The 20936-nt window shown below is 44.6% G+C and overlaps 1 pseudogene; it reads left to right on the top strand.

Annotated features, from left to right (window-relative positions):
- Positions 1-20936, top strand: part of LOC118902807 — a 79414-nt pseudogene that overhangs the window by 48146 nt on the left and 10332 nt on the right.

Genomic DNA, 20936 nt, shown 5'->3' with positions numbered 1-20936 from the left:
AAGTCTGGAAAGGGACTGGAGAGACATCTACATACATGTGAATGCTAAAACCACGAGGAAACAAGATCTCTGAATGACAGTAGGAATTGGTTATTGGAAAATTACTTATCCTTAAAAGGAGGAAAGAGAAAAAACCTGTACAGGAGTGAGAGATTGGAAGAGAATAAGGATATCCTACTTTCCCCAAGTCAAAGAGGGAGTGGCTAACAGCATCAGCTGCTCCTTAGAGGCCTGGGCAAATGAGGACTGAAAGAAGGCCCCTGGGTCTGGTGAGCAAAGGTCAGTGGTAACCCTTGAGATGGAAGGGCGTATATGTGGGAGGAGCCAAACTGCAGGGCTTTAAGAGGTGAGTGTGTGATAATGAAATGGGGAAGCACATGTGTTAATACCTGTTTGAGAAGTGTGTCAGTAAAAGGAGAAAGATGAAAAGTCAAGATAGTACCAGGTTCAAGTTAGGTTTCATCCAGGATTTATGTGTTTGTGTGGATCAGGAAACGAGCCAGGGAGAGAGGTGGATTGGAGATGCTGGTGGGGACTCTGTGAGGAACACAGGACTTCGCGAGCTTGGGAAGGGGCAGGTCCTTGGTAAGGAGGTTGGGCATCCCTTCCTCTGGCATAGGCAGGAAGGAAGAAGATAGGTGAAAACACTGCTAATTTGAAATTTAAAAGAAAAGGGTAATTGAGGTATACCAGAGACTATAATTTCCCAATATCTAGTCCCCCTTTTGTAGTAAGTAATGTCCCCACCCACCTCCTGGATTGTTTGGAAAGAAGACTACATTTCCCAGCTTCCCTTGAAGCTAGATATGAGCAAATGCCTAAGTTTTGGCTGATGGGATGTAAATGGAGGTGCTATGGATAACTTCTGAGAAGTTTCCATGAAGTGAAGGGTGTGCCCTCCCTCTCCTCTTTCCTCCTTCCTGCTGTTTGGATTGTGGCTGTGATGGCTGGTGATGCAACAGCCATTTTAGACCAAGAGGTGTCCTTGGGAATGGAGGTCAGGCAAGGTCAAACAGTGAGATAAGAGGAACCGTGTCTCTGACATTGTGGTGTGTCTATAGCCCTGGGTCATCCACTTTCTGACTTTCGCATGAGAGAGAAATCAAGCCACTGTTAGTCTGGGTTTTCTGTTAATTGCAGCCAATCGTGATTCTAACCAATATCCGAGGGCAATCTTTCAGAGTAGGTTTGATCTCAGTAAAGTCAGCATACAGGCCATCTTGAAGTGGAGGATGGGAAGTGTGAGCACTAGGGCTGAGACCTCGGATAGCTGCCGAGAAGGGGGCACTTTGGAAGGTACCCGTGAGGGAGTGTAAAAGACTGTGAGTCCAGGGATTCCACACCACAACCAGCTGCCTCCAGCGCTGAGATCAGTGTCTCAGAGTAGGTGTAACCTGTTTGCAAGACACTTATTGGAAAGCTCTGGGTCAAGCCGTAGAAGGTCACTTTCAGTAGGTGCAGGAGAGCAGAAAGAATTCCCGCAGGGAGCCAGGCTCAGTCAGTCCTGTCCCGGGCTAACATTTCGGTACAGCATAAAGTATTCCATAACCAGTGATGGTGGTAATACTGACCATTTGAATAGGGCTTTACTAGTTACCACACATATTCATATATAGTCTTGTTAATATTAAGTTTTCTGAAATGAGATATTAATAATAACTCATTATTATTTAAATAACTAACTCTCATTTAAAAGAGTATAACCAACTAGTGTATTCTTATGCATTGATAAGGTTTTGATAGAGGAGTGATTTAAGGTAATGAAGTTTAAGTACCCCTGAAATAAACATGCTAAACCAGGAAAGGGAATTGAAATTCTAAGCAAAAGTGTATCGAACGTAAAGTTAGCAGATCTCTGGTCACACTTGAATTCAAGGTCCACATAGACAGCGTTTTTAGGTGTTCGTTTGGATTTTAGATAATACCTCCTCTGGGAGCTTTAACAGCTGCAAGACATCACCATGTTATTCTTACCTTCAAAAATTTTCATTACCATGGACTAACAACCTGTGAAAACATTTTCCAAAATTTATTTTTGGTTTGCAGTGTCTCCCCATAAATGTTTCGCTATAACTCTCATTTTATAAGTATTTAGAATTCCACAAGAAATGCTGTAAAGCATGCAATCTTTTGCAAGTTCATTATGAAATGAGCCTTTCTTGGGCGGGTGTCTGGTGGCTGTGTCCCCTCAGGACTGTGTTCTCTTTCATTTTGTGTAGAGTTGGTCCATGACAGGAATGCTTCCCAAAGTACAGAATGCTATCGGGGAACTCTATCTGGAAATAGGGATGACTCAGGAAGGAAGGCTTCCGGTATTTCCAGAAAGCGTGGTCCAACCTGATGGAATTTTCATCCAGCAACTTAAAAGACAACCAGGACGTAGTGAAGCAGAAAGGTAGGGTGGGCACGTGCAGGGGGCATAAACCCTTGTGGTCCAGAGTCAGACTCCTGGGCTCCTCCCGCCTGTGAAGAAAGGGAAACGGGCGTGTGTGCTTTGCTTGCTTGATTTTTTTGTTCGGCTGCTGGGCGTGTGAGGGTTGACCATGAGCACTCCTCCTGTGACAGATCACCCTTTTAGAATGTGGAAGGCTGTTGTGATGCACCTCACACTGCTTTGAATAGTAAGAGGGCCACTCAGAGCTCGACTGTGAAGCCAGCCTTTCTGGGTTCAAATCCCACCTCTCCACTTACTGGTTCTTTGCTGTTTATTTATTTATTTATTAAAAACATTTATTTACTTATGTATTAATAATTTTAATTTAATTTTTATTTTTTTGGCTCTTTGCTTTTAGACACAAGACTTAGCCTTTCTGGGTCACAGTTGTCATATTTGTAAAAATATAGGAATAAAAATAGCACCTACATTGCATGGTCGTTGTGAGACTAAACGCATTCAAGGGAGACCGTAAAGCACACAGAATGGTGCCTGACACATAGTCAAGTACTCATTCATGGTAGCTCGTTTTTTTATTCTCCAGTATTTGATGCCCGACGCTGCTATGGCACCACTAATAGAACAAAGAACGTTCAGTGAATGCAGATACTAAGCATTTTTGACTCACTAATTTACAGTCAGACTAAACATAATGTCTAGACTTATGTCATATTTAAATGGCTGTGTCAATTATCTTATGCTGTATAAGAAAGCACCCCAAAACTCAACAGATTAAAACCAACAGCCAACAAAGAATCATACTCTTGCTGAGCTACAATCCTACTCTTTTTGAACTATAAGCAAAAGATCATCTAGTCCAATGGCTGCATTATACAGATGAATATGAATATGAAGGAACTTTTCTATGACAGGTTAACTCATGGGTGGGCAGAGCTCAGTCTTTAGGACAGAGAGACCTGGGTCTCTACCGCTTACTAGTTGCATGGTCATGACCCATGGCAACATAGTGACACTCCCTGTACCTCGGTTTGTTTCCTTAACTCTAAAATGCTAATGGTTTTCACCTCATATTACTGTTGCAAGGAACAAAAAAAAAATGGATGTAGAGTACCTACTTTAGAATAGATACTCAATCACATGCAAAAAAAAATAAAATAAAATAAAACCAACAACCACTTATTATTGCCCATGTCTATGGGCCACCAAGGGGATCCCCCTGGTCCAGGGTAGGCTCAGCAGATCTGGGCTGGGCTCATGCAAACATCTGTGATCAGCTGGCAGGGCCAGGGGGGCTGGCTGGTCTCAGAGGACTTCACTCAGATGTCTGGTGGTTGTCTGGCTGGGTGACAGGGTTCTGGTCACGTGCTCCTCATCCTTCGGGAAGACAGCCCAGGTCTGCTCACCTAGTGGCTTGCACAATTCCGAGAGGGAGAGCACAAGTTTACGCCTAGGCTCAGAACTGGCATGACACCCCCTCTGCTGCATGTGATTAGTCACAGCAAGTCATCAGGCTTTATTCCATGGCAGAGAAAGAGACTCTGGTGCAGCGTGACATTGCAAAGGGGAGTTGGGTACAGGTTGGCATGGAGAATCACAGCTGTTTTTACAGTCTACTGTAAGATCAAAGGTCACCTTGGGCAAGCTGCTTACCCTCTCTGCATTTCACCTGTAAATCCACTTTTTTTTTTAATATTGTTTTTTTTTTTATACTTCAGGTTCTCATTAGTCATCAATTTTATACACATGAGTGTATATATGTCAATCCCAATCGCCCAGTTCAGCACACCACCATCCCCACCCCACCGCGGTTTTCCCCCCTTGGTGTCCATATGTTCTCTACATGTGTGTCTCAAGTTCTGCCCTGCAAACCAGTTCATCTGTACCATTTTTCTAGGTTCCACATACATGCATTAATATACGATATTTGTTTTTCTCTTTCTGACTTACTTCAATCTGTATGACAGTCTCTAGATCCATCCACGGCTCAACAAATGACTCAATTTCGTTCTTTTTTATGGCTGAGTAATATTCCATTGTATATATGTACCACGTCTTCTTTATCCATTCGTCTGTCGATGGGCATTTAGGTTGCTTCCATGACCTGGCTATTGTAAATAGTGCTGCAATGAACATTGGGGTGCATGTGTCTTTTTGAATTATGGTTTTCTCTGGGTATATGCCCAGTAGTGGGATTGCTAGATCATATGGTAATTCTATTTTTAGTTCTTTAAGGAACCTCCATACTGTTCTCCAGAGTGGCTGTATCAATTTACATTCCCACCAACAGTGCAAGAGGGTTCCCTTTTCTCCACACCCTCTCCAGCATTTGTTGTTTGTAGATTTTCTGATGATGGCCATTCTAACTGGTGTGAGGTGATACCTCATTGTAGTTTTGATTTGCATTTCTCTAATACTTAGTGATGTTGAGCATCTTTTCATGTGCTTCGTGGCCATCTGTATGTCTTCTTTGGAGAAATGTCTATTTAGGTCTTCTGCCCATTTTTGGATTGGGTTGTTTGTTTCTTTAATATTGAGCTGCATGAGCTGTTTATATATTTTGGAGTGTAAATCCACTTTTACAGTAACAGTTATCATTCGTTTCATGTTTACAATGTACAAGGCACTTGATGCTCACAAGCTCTTTTACCTTCAAATATACCTCACGTGGTATATATAGTTACCCCACTTTACAGATGAAGAAACTGAAGGTCAGAGAGATGAAATCAACTACGTCAGCTCCCACAGCTAGCACCTCTGGAGCTGGGGGTCCAAGCTAGGCCTCTCTGACCCTAAAGCCTGTCCGCATTACTCCTTGCTATGTGGCATCTCTTCTAGCATCGGCATTTATAAAGCTCTAATCCTCCATACATAGAGGCTAGCTTCTAAGTCATCCTAATGTAGGCAGGGCTGGTCATGGACATGCTGGGACCTTGGTGAGCAGAGGAAACCAGTGTGGGAACCAGGGACGCTTCTGTGGGTTCTGGGACTGGCCTTCTAGAGCCAGCCGGGCCGTCCAAAGCATAGAGTTCCAAGGATTTCGGCAGACCTTGGCCTGGTATAGACAAGTGTGGTTCTCCGAGGGGGCGAAAACAGCAGGTGGGGTGGGCTCCTGGTGAACAGGAATGCTCAGAGGTAGATCAGTGTCATTAGCAGCAGCTTTGATGGGAGTGCACTGTACTTCTGGTCTCTTGACGAGGGTCAGGTGGGGATTCAGGGTCTAGGCAAGCAGATTAAGGGGGAGGGGAGGAGATTCCAGCCTGACCAGGGCTCACACATTCAAAAACTCTTTACTGAGCACCTGTCGTGCACCAGGCACTGTGTTGAGTCCAGCAGCTTGAACAGGACAGAGTCACCAACGCTGCCCCCTAAAGGAGGTGACACATGACACACAAGGGAGCGGACACATGCAGTAATTACAGGCTGTACTAAATGCAGTGAGAGACACAAACAAGAGATGGAGGTAGAGCGTGAGCAGGGGGAGGGACCACCTGTGAGAGGGTGGTCAAGGGGCCTCTCCAGGAGGGGACATTGAAGCTGAGACGTGACAGACTGCAGGAGCCACATGTGGTGGGGATGGGGGCATTCCTGGCAGAGGGAACATCGTGTGCAGAGCCCTGAGGTGGGAGAGGGCTCGGCTTGTCCTAGCGATGAAAAGAGGCCTTTGTGACCTGCTGTGCGTGTGGCACAAGGAACTATATTCACTGTCTTGTAACAACATATAATGGAAAGGAACCTGAACAAGTACACACATGTGTGTATATAAATATATATATATATATATATATATATATATATATATGTATATAATTGAATTACTTTGCTGTACACCAGAAACTAACACAACGTTGTAAATCAGCTATACTTAAATAAGAAAATTTAAAAAAGAAAAAGAAGCCTTTGTGAACAAAGAACAGGAGGCAGCTGGGCTCACATCCTTCAGGGCCTCGGGCCCCAGGAAACATTTGGATTTTATTATCAGTGCGAGGGAAAGCCTTGCAGGAGTTAGGCTGGGGATGACATTGCCGGATTTCTGTTTTGATGTCACGTTTGCTGCTGTATGGAGAATGGATTATGTGCTGGCTAAGAGGGGGCATAGGGAGACCAGGTACTTGGCTGCCTGTCCCTGGTGTGCAGATGCACGGCCTGAGGCCCTGGAGTGGGCGCTGAGCAGTGAATGGGGTGCTGTTGATGATGGGAAAGATGCTTTTTGATAATTTAATGGTAACCCTTTATAATTAATACTGAATTCCTTAGCACAGGGAGTTAAATCTGCTTTGTTTACTGCTAGCAATGCTCTAGTAACACCTTCTTGAAATAAAATTATGGTTTTTATCCCTTTCCATAACAAAGTATGGCTTAGAAAACCGTAAAACTGTCTACTTTTAGAAGTCTATTATTGTTAGAATATCTAACTCTCAATAACTAGCAAAATTTAGGCCTTTGCAAAGGGTACACTCCCAAGGCAGTGTGTATCTAGGTACAGCCCATTACTTATTAATTAGGTTTATGGGGTTATTCACGTGTTTCTTGTTGTAAGGCTGTACCATTTTATTGTTTCTTGTTGCAAGGCTGTACCATTTTATTGTTTCTTGTTGCAAGGCTGTACCGGCTTGCCGTCTCTAGGACTTGGTTACCATGGTGACGGCTGGTTTCACTACATTCATATTCTCACTCTGTTTCTGACCTGTTCATTTGCAAAACGGACTTGGATTTGGTTTCAATCTATTGCCTCAGCTCCTCAGCCCTATAACTTCTGCACACACACAAATTCGTTGTAGAAAAACCAACTCCATGCAATGTAGGTCAGTAATTGATTTATTAAGACAAAACCCAGCTGTTGGCAGCGAGGAAGAAATGATATTAAATGCTCTGCCTAGTGACATCTTAACTCTTCTGTGGAAAAAAGCCTTGAGCCTCATCTTCTGTGCCAAAATTTATTCCCTGCAGGCAGAGTGCTGAACAACCTGGCGAAGTCGGCATCTAAGGAGTACTTAAAAGAAAATCATATTCTGCAGTGTGCTACTGAAATGTCCAGCTTACTGTACAGCAACACCTGTGACCAGGCTACCATGAAATACACTGAAGGTGTTCTGATGTAAACGTGTGTTTTTGCTTGAAAATGTTTTATTTTCTGTACTAGCTGTTACTGTTATGATTAATATACTTAACCCGTACTTGCTAATCCATTTCCCAACTAACTGATGGGGTTAAGAAAGGCTGAATTGTAACATTTCCATCCTCTGATTCAGTGGTTCTCAACCGGGGGCAGGCTTGCGCCCCATAGGGCCTTTGGCAATGTCTGGAGGCGCGTTAGCCTGTCATGACTGGGGGCGTCATTATTGGCAACTAGTGGGTACAGGCCAGGGGAGATGGCAGACATTATACAGGACCCTTCGCAACAAACTATCCGGCCCCAAATGTCCATAGTGCTGCGGTTGAGAGTAGTGCCCTAGTTTCTTATAAAGATGTACACGCATCTTATCAATCACTTTGAAAGTCTCAAGCCTCTGCTAATATAAACTGCTCTGCTGTTTTGTATGGTCCTATATAGAATAAAGGACGTTTATGAGCATTATTTTTGGTGACACAATGAAGGTAGCCAACATGTATCGTGCCCAGTAAGTCACGCACGTGCATTTTATTTTCAGATCTGCTGCCGGAAACGCTTCTCTTGCAAAAATGAAATTTCAAGATTGCTTAAATATCAGGAGAAGTTTGGTGAGAAAAACACCCTAGTTGGAGAAATTATGGAATTTTTAGCGGATTTACTGTTTTTCCCACTGAGACATAGTGAAAGGTAAGTTTTTACAAAATGTTTCAAGTAGTGTGTCTCCTTTCCCCACACCCAGTCCCCCCAAAAACCCCACTAGCGGCAGGGAGGTCAGGGGTCACTCATCGGGGCGTCTCACTTCTTTGGTCCCAGCCTTGTGCAGAGAGACTCACCGTGCCTGAGAGTTCTGCCCTGATCTGTTTGTCAGGACACTGACCATGATATATTTGAAAGGAGCTCCTAGCCCACAAACCGTGTAGAGGTTTTGGCAGGAGGAAAGGTAAAAAGGAGGACAATGCCATCGTGGGCGTCTCCCAGCATCACCCCGGGCCTTGTGAGGAAGATGTATGTATTGTACTTCAGGCCTCTGTGGACCGTGTCTCCGGTACCACACCCCACTGGTCTGTCTTGTGCAAGACCTAGGCCAGAGCCTGCAGTGCCTCAGAACGCACCTTCCTGCCACCCCTCCTCGCCGGGGAAGACCTCTCACTCTCTTGCCACGTGTGGGGCTTTCCTGGGCTCTCCACACAAGGCGTTGCTAAAGCTGTTAAAGAAAAAAGTATTTGTGACACTTGTTAAAGAAAGACTTGTTAAGGCAGACTTTATTCAGGCCCTTCGTGATAGGTGTAGGGACCCCTCTGCAGCGGGGTTCTGCAGCGGCAGAGACAGATTGGACTCACCTCCGAATACACGGAAAAGCAGCGGGGTGTGCGGGGTCAGTAGACGGAAAGTTACTAAGAGGAAACATCAGGGGTACGGATGGGGGTGGATTCTGGCTAAACAGACGTAACAGGATTCTTGCTGAAGGCAGGCCAGGGTGATCAGACGTCACCTGGGGGATGGTGGCGGTGAGGAATCTGCGTAGATACGGACGGTGATCAGATATCAAGGATGGCTAAACTGACCGAGCAGGGTTCTCGCTGGGTGGACAATGCAGACATGAACAGCGAAGTCCAAAAGTTGGGGCCGAGTTGAAAATTGCTCGGAAGAGCCTGAGTAGAGTTTGGTCAGGAGAGACTGTCAGCGTCTGTGTTTAAAAGAGGGGTTGTAGGTATTACCGTCCGGATCTAATCTGTGTTAGGATTTGCCAAGCTCGACCACTTCTTCCTTTGCCAGGTTGGTATGAGAGAAAGTTCTTTGTGAGTCCACAGAGAGTCAGTCCACCACACCCTTCCTTTGGCCCAGCCTACACCCTTGCACAGCCAGTTCAGCTGGTTGAAGGGCCAGGGACTCTCGGTGAAATTGTAAAGTTGTGAGGTTTTGTTTTTGTAGCTCCTCCCTCTCCCTTCCCTGTTCGCCGTCCTGCCTTTCACTTTTCTCTTTCCACCATCCTTGAGAGAATTTTCCTCTCACCAGGGAGGTGACCTCTTCTGGCTTTTGCTCCCAAGAAGAATGTGATGTGAGTCATCTCTAACGCTGAACTGCAGATCAGTGTTAACCCTTTCGAAGAATATTTACCTTGAAAAGAGCAGCCCCAGTAAAGGAGTTTCTAAGGGTAAAGTTACCAGTGCTCTGTAGTAGTGCTGAGATGTTGGGCTCTGGGGTCCGATTGCCTGGATTCAAATTTTGTTTCTGCTGCTTGGTAACAGTGAGAACCTGGGCGCATACTTAACATGTTGGTGTCTCATTTGTTTCCTCGTTGGTAAAATGAGAGTGGTGATAGTGTGTTCCTTGTAGGATGACGGTGAGAACTGAGAGATCTTCTATGTAAAGTGCTTGGAAGAACGCCTGGCGCACTGAATTGATAAATTGAGTTCTTAGTATTATTATTTTGCTCCCCAGCAGGGAATTTTTGAGGCCCTTGACGCTACATAAGCCTACTTTTGTTCCTCTTAAGGTCAGCACTGTGAGCAGAGAACAGGACTTTCTTTAGAGAAGCGAAAAGCTTGACAGTAAAACCATTGCCTCGTAAAAGAGAAGTCTAAACACGTAGCTTACTGACTGAGTCATCGCTACATCCTGGGCTGCCCCACCATAAATCCAGGGCTGGCAGCGTGTGACTCATCAGACACTTAACACTGCTGCCGTTCAACGTGCATGGCCTCTGTGTCAGAGGAGCTGACTGTACTTGGCAGTCTTCTTCCCAGACCTCATTGTCAACGGTCAGCCTTCCGAAACGACCGGGAAGCCTTTTATCCTTATTGAAGGTTGTCCTTAGGTGACCGCATCTTCCACATTGGTTAAGACTGGGAGATTTTTGCTGTGCCACTCAACTCACCTCTCAAACATGTGGAGATCCTCTGTCTTGGTGGCCAGGGGCCCTCAAGACAGCTCTCATGCACTAGGGAAATGATCAGAGGGTCCTAAGGGGCCTTGGAGAGTGGGGATAGGTAGGGATGGATTCATGAGGTCAGATTACAAAATTAAAAGTAACCCTCCCCCAACTCCCCCCTCCCTCGCGCACCGCCTCCCCCCAGGACAGAGAAGAATGAGCAAACTGGCTTAAGAGGAACGGGGATATGTTCTCAGTGAAATCAGTGAATGTCATCGCTCTTTCTCTCAACTTTGTATCCATTCATCAGCAGCTGTCCTTTCATCAGTGTCGCCTCCACAGACAAGTGTCTCAGCTGCCTCACTTCCCGTTGATGTCGTTCGCCTCTCCCTCCACCCAACTCCGTTTCGCCTCCTCCCATGAACATAATCAGGGACTTCCTCGTTGTGTCTCTTTGCACTTTGATCTCGTTGGTCGTCTGCTGCTGGAGTTTTTGACAGCATCCATTGCTCCCCTCCTGAAATACGCTCTCCTGGTTTCTGAGCTACCCACCCTCATGGCCGTCTTCTCTGATGATGCCTTCTTGGTTTCTTTCGTGGGTTTCCTCTTTCTCTTCCCGACTCTAGTCCAGATGGTGGTGCTCTTGGGTTCAGTTCTTGGACTCTACATGTGTCAGCCGTGGTGCCGCAACCTCGCCCGTGCCCAGGGCTTCAGCCAGCATTCCCTAAGGCGATGGTTTCTCGTCTCCATCTCCTTCTCAGACCTCCATCATCGGCTTCACACGTGTGCATCCATCTGCCTATTGGGCGTCTCCGTTTGGGTATCCAAAGTCTTCGGGCAGTTCAGAGTCAACATTCTCAAGCCTGAAAACATCCACCCCTCTCCCTGACAAAATGCATCTTCTCCCATCTCACCCAGTACAGACACCATCTTAATGACACATTTTCGTGGTATCTATTATCAGTCACCATGCTAAACCCACTCCATACATTTTCTCATTTAATCCTCACAACAGCTCTGCTATCCTCATTTTGAACACCAGAAAACCGAGGTTTAGGAGATTAGGGTGCTTGACCAGCTTTCAAATGGTAAGGCCAGGATTAGCACCAGGGGAGTCTGATTGCAGAGCCGTAGTGCCTAACCACCGCATCACTACCAGGCACGCTTGACCTCAGAGCTCAAGCTCCTAACCTCATCATCCTACTGCACGTGCAGATGCCAGCGCTCCCAGCACCAGGACCACCACATTCCATGCGACGCCAAGACTTAGCAGGTGTCCGGTCACATCTGTGGCCACTGCATTAGCTCAGACCCTTATCATTCTTCCTCTGGACCAGCTGGTCTCCCCTTCTGTAGCCTCACCTGCTTCAGTTTATCCTCTGCATTTGCACCCAGGTGAATTTTCTAAAATGCAAGTTGGATCACATCACTGTCTTAATGCAAACTCTTCAATATTAAAGTCCAAAACCCCTAGGTTTGCACTCAGTGTCCTTCACAGGTGGTTGGCCCTCCATTTCACCCTCCAATCTCTCCTCCTACCTCGGGAAATTCTCTGAGGGCAAGGGTTAGTCTTCCTCATTTCTGAACCCCAGCCCCAGTGCCAGCATTCCGTGAATGTTTGTTGGATAAATGGATGAATGCCATGCTTCTTGGATGCAAAGCTTTAATTAAATTTCTCTTTTCTAGATTCAAAGGAAGCAAGCAATTGAATATTATAAACAAGTGATAAAAATAAAGGAAAATGCAGGCACTCTGGCCAACTCCTTACTCGTCAGGAAGCAGGTGAGCATTAGCCTAAGTGATACCTTGTGTAAATTAGGTAATTGCTTTGATGTATTTCTGTTAGAAGCAGATGACTTTTCCCTCTGTCTCACCTGCATACTTTGCTTATTTTTTAAAAAGCCTTCATTTTTTTAAAAAAAATAATTTTATTTATTATTTTTGGCTGCATTGGGTCTTTGTTACTGCGTGTGGGCTTTCTCTAGTTGTGGCGAGTGGGGGCTGCTCTTCGTTGCGACGTGCGGGCTTCTCATTGCAGTGGCTTCTCTTGTTGAGGAGCACGGGCTCTCGGCACGTGGGCTCAGTAGTTGTGGCTCACGGGCTCTAGAGCACAGGCTCAGTAGTTGTGGCACATGGGCTTAGTTGCTCCGCGGCATGTGGGATCTTCCCGGACCAGGGCTCGAACCTGTGTCTCCTACACTGGCAGGCGGATTCTTAACCACTGTGCCACCAGGGAAGTCCGAAAAAAAGCCTTCATTTTTGAAGCAAGCAACTCCTGTTCCACATACTTTCAACTTTTTTTTTTTTTGCAGCTTATTTACCTTCCCTCGTTAGGTAAGTGTCTTAGTCTGTTGCTATAAGTAAACTGGGTGGGTTAAACAACAGAATTTTATTTCTCACAGTTCTGGAGCCTGGGAAGTCCAAGATCAAGGTGCCAGCAGATTTGGTGAGGGCCCATCTCCTGGTTCAAAGACAGCTGTTTTCTCACCGTGTCCTCACATAGTGGAAGAAAGGGGCTGAGAGCTCTCTGGGGTCTCTTCACTGATTTCTTTTATAAGGGGCACTAATCCCATTCGTAAGGGCTCTATCTTCATGGCCTTATCACCTCTCAAAGGCCCCACCTCCTAATACCATCATCTCAGGGCTTAGGATTTCAACATAAGAATTTTAAGGGGGACATAAACATTCATACCACAACAGAAAGGTATCTTTTAAAAGTCCTTTCCATCCCATTTTTCATTCTTTTGTAGGCAAAGCACCATGCCCAACCACACCCCTCTCCTGTCAGTGTAGGTTCCCTTCTTCCTTCCAGTTCTGTTTTAAGATGCTGTTTCTATAGCAGTAGCCGTTTCATACTTATTCCTGTGTCGCTAAAGTAACACGTGACCAGAAATAACACGATGGGCCCACTTTTGATTTTACTCATGGGACTCAGTGCCTCAGATCTGGTGCAGAGATTTGAAGGCATTTTCTGATTAAAGATAAACATTTAAAACTTAAAATGAAAGTTAAAAAAATTGAAATGAAAAATTTGGCCCTTAAATCTTATCAGGAGGATTGGGGTTGGGTCTTTTGCCTCCTCTTGCTCCCTGTTGCTTCTGTTATACTGTTCTGTTTCCCTTCGTGGGAGGAGTTCTGATTCTTCCTCTGCGTTTCTTCCACCAGAATGTTGATATTATTACCTGTGGTTTATAGTGACTGTTGAGTCTCTTCATCCCTGGTGCTAGATTGGTTAGGTGGAATTTACTGACATTTTAAGGGTGGTCCTCCAGGGTCACTGTTGAAGAACTCAGGGGCCTCTGAGAGAAAGGTCCTGCTTTCCAGGCTCTGCTATTGCCAGGGACCAGGGTAGCAGGACCTCACCTTTTACTGCCTCAGTACTTATTTGACTCAGTAGCCCATTAGCTTGTTCTGCAAATAGTTGCCACACATGAATTCTGTCATTTGCCTGGAGCATCTCTGCCAGACTTGGGAACTGAGGAGAATGAGAGTTGAATTGGAGGCTGCAAATCACGCTTGGATAGGAGGCTGGGGACAGGCCACGGCTGGAGGGTGGGGTAGGCGTAGTCAGGGATGTGATTCCCACTGACAGCACTTGCCAACTTTTGTGCCTCCAGTGAGTGGGTTCAAATAGAGTGAGGGTTCAGTGAGGGTCAAACAGAGGCCTCTCCGCCCTCGGGCAGCTTTGTTTCTTTCTTTCAGTAGGCTACACTAGAAATCTCAGTTTCTATAGATGCTACAACTGGAAAAATTTTGAAACACTGTCAGGGCTCCCTGAAGTCTCATTGCCACAGGGCACAATCTACTTCAGCCTTAAAGAGTGGTTTTTAACCCCGGGCTGATTTTGACCCTCAGGCCAAAAGTCTGGAGAAACTGGATTGTCATGGCTGGGGGTGGGGAGTGCACATTTAGTGGGTGGAGGCCTGGGAGGCTGCTATACATCTTACAGTGCCCAGGACAGCCCCCCGACAATAAAACATTACCCAGCCCAAGATGTCAACAGCGCCAAGACTAGGAAACCCTGACCTAAATCAACCACTTCCCCAGCATATATGCTTGTCATCCATAGTACAGTAAAACGGGCTTGCTCTCAGCCTAGTCATGTGCTGACGAAAAAGGCTTAAAATACTTGATATCTGCAGGGAGAGAATATTTTCTGTTTTCACTCTACAGATTTAGGAGTATGTGTGTGTGTGCGTGTGTGTGTGTGTGCGTGTGTGTACTTTTGTTTTCCAGTAAGGGTGTCCAGGCTGAGTAAAGATTTTGTTTCTAAACAGAAATTGCAGATGCAAATCTAGAAAACATTTATGGGAAAGGAACTAGTTTACCTGATCTGGTTGCTTTGCCTAAATTTTTGTTACTAGTTTTAGTGGCTTGTCTATGGTGAAAGTATAATATATTCATTTACTTTCCGATAAGAGGGTCTCTGGCAATCACAGTGTTTTGGTGACTTCTTAAATAATTCTTTATGATAGGTTTCCATTTTGCAGTCAATTTTCAACGTGGTTATGATCAAGTGTTTTTCTGTAAGGAGCACTTTCTTGCCATCATTTTATAGTTCTTCCCACCTACTGGTGATTGAAGTTGATTCATTTCACATAAGACCCGCTCCAGGCTCACAGGTACATCGTGCGTGGTTAAGTCAGCTGTCAGGGCAGGATTCTTGTGCTTTTGTTTCAGTCCCCGGTGGTGAGAGCTGATGGGTGTCTTCAGTACAGGAGGATGAGAGCCCTGGGAGGGAAAGATAGACTAAGTTTACGGAGACCTTGGAATCAGTTGTTCTTTGACGTATTTTTAGTTTTCCTATGTAGGGGCAGAAAAACGTTTCTTCCATCTCCTTAGGGTCCCTGGCTGAGCCTGAAAATTAAATTGAAAAGGCAGACTTTCACCACCCTCATTCCGCCTGACCCTGCAGGCAGAAATTTGAGAGGCTAACTTTGGTAAGAAATTTTATCTCCTGTGGCTTTTGTTAAGAAGCCCAGGATCTCTTAACAGCAGCTTCTGGACCAAGCAAGGAATACTAGACGATAGAATCCCACCTTTGTCACCAAAACTGTAGGGGAGAAAAAAATTTTTTCCTCTACCCTCCTAGGTTCTTCTGCTGGGGCCCTGTAAAATTAGCCTGAGAAAAGATTGATTAACAAGAGAAAAATCAAACAGAAGTTTACTCATGTGTGCATCACACTTACACACCTACTCAGGGATGAGCAATTCCAAGGGGTGGCTTGAACTTGGGGTCTATATACTAACTTAGCAGGGGAGAGGGAGGGGGAGAAAAGGCCCTCATGGAAAAGCACATGACTCTTTGGAAGGATAAATAGGCCCTTAGGAGAACAGGTGATATGGTAGTTTGTGGCAGTGTCTGTCTGGGTGTGGTGCTGGCTTCCTGTCCCCCGCCCCCTGCCCCGGGGAGGGGAACTTATAACACTTGAGTCCTTTTGGGAGGCTCTGCTTTTAGGCGCATAAGAGATCTCAGGAATCAAATGCCTCAGCTCGTAATAATTCCAATGTCAGTGTGGCCTGCTTTGGGGTGGCATATCGTGATCCCCTTTATCTACCTTTAATGGAAAATGTCTATCTACATGGAGCGCGCCTGAGGAACTCGTAAAATAAGAAGGAAGCCAGAACCACATGTAGCTGGGACTCATCATCAGTCATTTTTAAAGAAGTCTTGGGGCCTCTGTAGTAAAAGTGTTACCGAACGTTAGTCATCAAAGCGATCCTCTTTAAGGATTTTTGCACTGAGGGAAGAAAAGAACGATGGTGTACGACGCTTACACTGTATCTATTCAGTGAGGATTTAGTGCTTTATACATTGTAATGCATGACAGAATTATAAGGATGTGTTATCTTAACCTAACTAGTTTGTAGGTCTGGGGTGGTTTGGGAGATTCATTCACCCGGTTAAGATAAACAAGCCTCCTACTGCGCACCCTACCCCCCAACACTCAGCCTGAAGCTGCCCATGTGAGTGGCAGCCCAATCACCCAATCACAAGTCATCGCTTGCATCTGCCTTTGTGACTCTGGATTGGAGGCTCTTGTAAGAAACTTTCCTTTGTCTGAGTTTTTCTCCTTGTGGGGGCAGTTCCTCAGGTGCTCTGCAGGGGCTGCTTACTACTTTGAAATGGTCTCCTAGGTCCGCCAACATGAATTTTATGAATGCCATATGGCCTGTATTTCAATCCAAATGACAATTTGTCTTGGTCTTTTCTAGATGCGGTAATAGACAAATGGGATGGGACAGATGGGAACTCTGTCCCCTGTGCTCAAAGAACCATCCTACGTTTTGTATCTGGGGGATCCAAAAACAAATGAAGTTAATTTCTCCCTTCGAGCAAATTCTTGTTTCGTTAGGAGGCAAAACAAACCTATTATAAAATATATAACACATGAAAGATTTAAAGCACCGCCTGGTTGGAGGAGGCTGAACTGGGTTTTAGTTTTTGCCTGGCCATAGTCAGTTGTGTGACCTTTGCCAAGTCACAAGTGCTCTGGCCCAGGTCTGTCTCTGGGCTCCATGTATAACTAAGGATATAGGGTTCTGTGAGGTTCTCTGCAGAGTTTCTCTTCCATGTTTACATTTAAGGGAGACAGCGATCCGTAGCGGGAGGTTTTCCAGGGAGAGCCTCTCGGGAGGAACGCCTAAGGGAGACGGAGGGTGTGAGCTGGCTGAGGACGAGGCCCGGCTAGGCAGGGGATCTGCATGAACGAGGGTAGGAAGGTAGGAATAAACAAAGACGTGGAGAAGACCACTTGGGAGCTGGCAGGGGGGCTATGAGGAAGGGTGGGATGGGAGGTGAAGACGTAAGAAAACAGGCAGTGGTGGGAGAATCGAGGCAGTGCACTGATTTGAAGGCAGTTCTGTCCACGGGCAAGTGGAGATTTAAGACTGAAGAAGGCTTGGGGGCCAATTACCCTTTCATGGTCTTATTCTATTCAGGAGATTGTTTTGGAAACTCTTTAGAATTATTGAGAACTCAGCAAGGCTGTCTGAAGCCTGTCTACAATTTCAGAGTGAAGTGAATTCCCTGTGCATCCTGTGTAAATGAACGTCCACCCTCATTACTTCTTCACTCAGCTCTGTTATCCTTCATAGCACATAGCACACTACCTAAAATTATGTATTTGTTTATTAGTTTTTTTGCCATTTAAAAAAATTGAAGTATAGTTGATTTACAATGTTTCAGGTATACAGCAAAGTGATTCAGTTATATAAATAAATAAATAAATAAATAAATAAATAAATAAATATATATATATATATATATATATATATATAATTTTCCATTATGGTTTATTACAAGATATTGAATATAGTTCCCTTTGCTATACAGTAGTTCCTTGTTGTTTATCTATTTTATTAGTAGTTTGTATCCCAAACTCCTAATTTATCCCTCCCTCACCTTTCCCCTTTGGTAACCATAAGTTTGTTTTCTATGTCTGTGAGTCTGTTTCTGTAGTAAGTTCATTTGTATCATTTTTTTTAGATTCCACGTATAAGTGATATCATGTGATGTTTGTCTTTCTCTGTCCTACTTGCTTCGCTTAGCTTGATAATCTCTAGGTTCATCCATGTTGCTGCAAATGGCATTATTTCCTTCTTTTTTATGGCTGAGTAATATTCCTTTGTATACATGTACCACATCTTCTTTATCCATTCATCTGCTGACAGACATTTAGGTTGCTTCCATGTCTTGGCTATTATAAATAGTGCTGCTGTGAACATTGGGGTGCATGTATCTTTTTGAATCAGAGTTTTCATCTTTTCTGGATATATGGCCAGGAGTGGGATTGCCGGATCATATGATAAGTCTATTTTTAGTTTTTTAAGGAACCTCCATACTGTTTTCCATAGTGACTGCACCAATTTACATTCCCACCAGCAATGTAGGAGGGTTCCTTTTTCTCTACACTCTCTCCAGCATTTATTATTTGTAGACTTTTGGATGTTGGCCATTCTGACCAGTGTGAGGTGATATCTCATTGTAGTTTTGCATTTCTCTAATACTTAGTGATGTTGAACATCTCTTCATGTGCCTATTGGCCATCTGTATGTCTTCTTTGGGGAAATGTCTATTTAGGTCTTATTAGTTTTTTTAAAAATCTGCCTTTCTTGCTAAAAAGAAGGAACTTGATCTGTCTTTCCACCATTGTATGCCCAGCTTCTGGAACAGTGGTTGGCACATAGTAGGTTCTCAGTAAAAATTTGCCAAGGGAATGAACATATAATGGAGAAAATGACTTTGTTAATTCAGATTTACCCTTCCACTTTAGAAAAGCAAGTATTTATTATTAAGGGTATTTTAATGTTAATTACGTGTATTATAATTCATTCATTAATTCTTTCAACAAATATTTACTGAACCTTAAAGCAGTAAAAACAGATTTTATTCAAGACTATTGCAGTAGGGGGAAAGAGACATTAGTACAGGACTGGGTTCAGTTCCAAATATGGGCATGGGCGAGGGCAAGTGGGAATTTGTAGCCAAGGAGTAGGGTGGGGGTCAGTGGATAGAAAATTACCAAGAGGCAACACCAAGGATAAGGGGAATTCTGGCTAAACGAACCTAGCAGGATTCTTGCTGAAAGCAGGCCAGGGTGATCACACATCACCTGGGGGATGGTGGAGAATGGGAAACTTGACTAGATATCGAGGGTAATCAGGTACTGAGGATAGCTAAACTCAGCAGGATTCTTGTTAAAATTGGACTACATAGAGATGAACATAGAAACCCAAAAGTCAAGCCTAGCTGAAGAAGAGTTCAGAGAGCCTGAGCAGAGTTTGGTTAATGAGAGAATCTTTGCCAGGTGACAATCTCTGTTTTGGTTCCTGGGGATATAGCAGTGAGCAGGACAGGTAGAGACCCACACTGCCTTCACTGAGCTCACATTGAGACCAACAGCTGTCAGACAACTAAATACAAGACTGTTTAGCTGCAGTTGTGGAAAATGCCACTATAGAGACTGTGGTTGGACAACTAAACACACAATGGCTGCACCACAATTGTGCAAAGTGCTATCATGGCAAAATACAAGTGCTAACAGGGGACCTTGATCTGTTAGATGGAGGGGGCTGGGTCGGGGGTGCCTCTTAGGAAATGATGCTGCAACTGAATGTGGAGGTGGATTTGCTTGTTAAGTAAAGTGGTGGGGAGGGAAAGGAGTCATCTAGGCAGCGAGGACAGAATTTGCAAATCTGGAAGGAACGAAAAGGGCCAGTGGGGCTAGAATGCAGAGACCAATGTGGGGGGGAGAGGGTGCATGAGGAGGATGTCAGAGAGGTGTCACAGTCCCCGAGGCCTGGTCAGGGATTTGGGGTGTTACCTGAAGAGCAACTGACACATACACACCACTATATATAAAATAGATAAAATATAAAATAGATAACTACTAAAATGTATAATTACATTTTCATTTGTACCTACTGTATAGCACAGCGAACTCTACTCAATACTATGTAATGGCCTTTATGGGAAAAGAATCTAAAAAAGAGTGGATAAATGTATTTGTATGACAGATTCACTTTGCTGTACACCTGAAACTAACACAACATTGTAAATCAATTCTACCCCAATAAAAATTTAAAAAAAGAGCAATTGAAAGCCAGTGCAAGGTTTTTGCAAAGTGAGGGAGTGTTGGGGACATAGGGTCCTTCATTCCTCTAGCGTCATCATCACAGGAGGTTTCTCACACAGCATGCTAAAATCATCTTGTATATCCAGAGCCATGAAGGAGCTCAAAGAACCCTTTTTGGACCTCATTTCTATTTCTTTTTACTGTGAGTATTTTGACCTCTCAAACAGACTGTGAACTCCCAGGGGCAGGGGACTTATTTATTCTTTGTATCTTCAAAGCATCACAAAGAGTGCTAGCTGTGCATAAGTGCTCTGTCAATGCAGGAAGGGTGAGGAAAGTGGATAAACAGTTTCTTTCTGGGGGGTTACACAATTTGCCTGGCTTTCCAACAGAAGTGATGGCTCTGATCCAGGCTAACAACATTAAAAGAAGTGACCGAAATTGTATTTTAGCCTATTGAGAACAGTAATTTTTAGGTCACTTTTCATTTATTTATTTATTTATTAGGCTGCATTGGGTGTTCGTTGCTGCGCACGGGCTTTCTCTGGTTGTGGCAAGCAGGGGCTACTCTTCTTTTTGGTGCGCAGGCTTCTCATTGCGGTGGCTTCTCTTGTTGCCAAGCACGGGCTCTAGGCGGCGCGAGCTTCAGTAGTTGCGACGCGTGGGCTCTAGGGTGCGGGGGCTTCAGTAGTTGTGGCGTGCGGGCTCAGTAGTTGTGGCGCAAGGGCTTAGTTGCTCTGCGGCGTGTGGGATCTTCCTGGACCAGGGATCGAACCCGTGTCCCCTGCATTGGCAGGCGGATTCTTAACCACTGTGCTACAAGGGAAGTCCCTAGGTGACTTTTTAGATATCAGTTTGGATTATAGATTAATGATATTAATTGCTAGCTTGAAAGTTTTGGCACCTGCACCTTCCTTAGTCTTTTATTATTACATTTAATCAATGTATAGAATACAGTATAATCTTCCAAGGGGTATAAAA

This window comes from Balaenoptera musculus, chromosome 10, assembly GCF_009873245.2.
Source record: "Balaenoptera musculus isolate JJ_BM4_2016_0621 chromosome 10, mBalMus1.pri.v3, whole genome shotgun sequence".
Lineage (NCBI taxonomy): Eukaryota > Metazoa > Chordata > Mammalia > Artiodactyla > Balaenopteridae > Balaenoptera > Balaenoptera musculus.
The sequence above is the reverse complement of the archived record's forward strand: the minus strand, read 5'-3'. Positions and strand labels throughout refer to the sequence as shown.